Here is a 2400-nt window from a genome sequence, read left to right as displayed (position 1 = left end):
TTACATTCCCTCCTCAGTCCTGCCTCTAAATATTACTTGGTAAAAGTAACACACTATTTTTCTAGACTCTGACTAATGTTTTTTTGGGTTTTTTTTTTTTTTTTTTTTTTTGGCCACCGCCCATTCAGAACTCAACCTCCATTACCAGATGTTTGTCTTCCTGCTTTCTATATTTAAAAGTCACAGATGAGATTTAGCTGGTATAGCCACAAAATTATTTTTTGTCAACAATTTAAGGTTTTGATCATCGGCATGGGCAAACTAATTTGAAGACCAAAACAAAACCAAAAGATCTTGATTTAATTAAAGAGCTTAGGAAAGATTTCAGCCTGTCTGACTTCCGCAGGGCAGGCCAGGAGGTCAGAATGGCGCTCAGAGGTCCTCCTCCGCAGGAATTCTAACCGGGAGCGCCTGCTGGCCGCTGCCCAGAAACTGAGTCATGAAGAAACCCCGCGTGTAAAATAATCCTTCAGGCAAATGGGAAACGGTACCTTAGAATGGACTGTATCAGAGCCATGGACTCGAGATTTGAATGAAATATGGAGCCAGCTAAGTTCCTTCCCACTGGCTCCATTCATTCAGCACTTCACTAAGGAGCATATTCGGAGTCCTTCCTGGGCTTAGGGACACAAATGGACCGCGGACGGCGTCTGCTCCTCAGCAGTCCAACTAGGGAGGGAGGCAAGCTGTGGGAACAGACTGCAGCCCCAGTGGCTTCTTACCGGGAACACACCGGGTCATGTGAGGCCAGGAGCCCTCTGGGAAGGCGGAGAAGGCTCCACAGAGGAGGGGACATGCCTTGTGGATTTGTGTGCAGGGAATTCTGGACAAGGAAACTATAGATCCTAGCACTCCCGGCCTTTCATTCTGAAAAGCCAGATCATTCTTTGTCCGTGGACTGTAGGGAGAGGTTGGGGTAGAAATAAAGTCAGTGGGTCATTCTGGTGTCAAATGTCAAGGAGCCCCAACCCCCACTTTTTAAAACAGTCCACAAACAAGTGAGCAAGAAGTAGCACATTTCTTCTCTTTCTTTAAACCAACTCGGTGTGGACTTCAAGCCCCCGTCTCTCCCCAGGCAGGTGAAAGACCTGATCTCAGTCACGCCAGGCCTCCGAGAATGTGCCACGGTCCCGAGACCATCCACAGCCCTACAGGTTGGGCCAGGTCCTCTGCTCCCCATCCCAGGGCCTGGGCTGTTGAGATGTGGAGCCTCTGGGTAGGGACCACCAGCAAAGCTGGAACACGTGTGTATTCTCTCTTTAAAGGATAGAAATGTACCTAGAGGCCAGCCTTTCCAAGCATGCAGAGGACCCCTCTCCAGCTGGGCTGGGGAGTGAGAGCAACCCTGGCGTTAAGCCTGTTCCCATTCCACCATCTGCAGTGGATGGCTCTGTCCACGGTTTTCAACCACAGACATCCTGGTAATCAGGTTCTGGGAATTCAGAGACCTGGCTTCTAATGTGGCATCCTCTCTTGACCCCAAGAAAATCACTTTTGTCTTTCTCTTTGTATGAAATCGGCTGGCCACACCCCCAGTCATTCAATTTGTCTACAGATTCTTGGGCAAATGTCTTTCAGCTCCAGCTCCCTGTCTCCACCCCCGGGTCAGTCTCTGGGTCTCTTTCCGCTTCCCCCCACACCCCTCATGGCCTGTCTGAAGATGCATCCTCCACATTCTTTCCCTACTTCCAAGTCTCGTGGTTTCCCTGGCTTTGTCTGACAGGTACCAAAATGGGTCCCAGCTGGAGTGCAGCTTGTCCCCCACAGTGGGGGCCGGTGTCACATCATCCCACACAGCACAGCCCCCTCTCCTCTGAGACCCCACTCCTGCTGTGTTTCCACCCTTCCCCCAGTGACATCTGTCCTCCTGGCCCACTTCAGAGGACCTTCTCCATGCACTTCCCCGCACCTCAGGCCAGTGACCTTCTCTTAGTCTTTGGAGAACTTGGCAAATTCTTCTCCCCAGAGAGCACTCACTTCCTGCAGTGAGTGTGCTGCCCCAGCCGATTTCGGGCTCCTGAGAGGCAAGGGTGGCTCAGGACAAAGATTTCCTCAGACCCACAGAGCCCGCTGGTGTCCAAGCGGAGCAGAGGAGGAGGAGAATCTGCTACAGGGAGCAAGAGTGTGGAGAAAATTGCAACGAGGCAAAACCACATCAGCATCATGAACTACAGGCGGGAATGGGACAGGTTCCACAGAGTCAGGAAAGGGTCCACCTCCGTTTAAGTCGGGTGGCCTCTGGACAGGGGTGCGAGGGTGTGGGGCAGACCTCCCCTTCTCTGTCCCCCCATTTGTCCCCCCGTCAGCCTGTGTGTCCCCTCCCTGGGTTGCACTCCCACCGCCTTTGCCCTCGTCCCTGAGTCCCCAGGCATCTGGCCTCTCTGGAACCAGTCACTGGTC

The sequence above is a fragment of the Mandrillus leucophaeus genome, unplaced genomic scaffold, assembly GCF_000951045.1.
Source record: "Mandrillus leucophaeus isolate KB7577 unplaced genomic scaffold, Mleu.le_1.0 Scaffold593, whole genome shotgun sequence".
In the NCBI taxonomy this organism is placed as follows: domain Eukaryota; kingdom Metazoa; phylum Chordata; class Mammalia; order Primates; family Cercopithecidae; genus Mandrillus; species Mandrillus leucophaeus.
The sequence above is the reverse complement of the archived record's forward strand: the minus strand, read 5'-3'. Positions refer to the sequence as shown.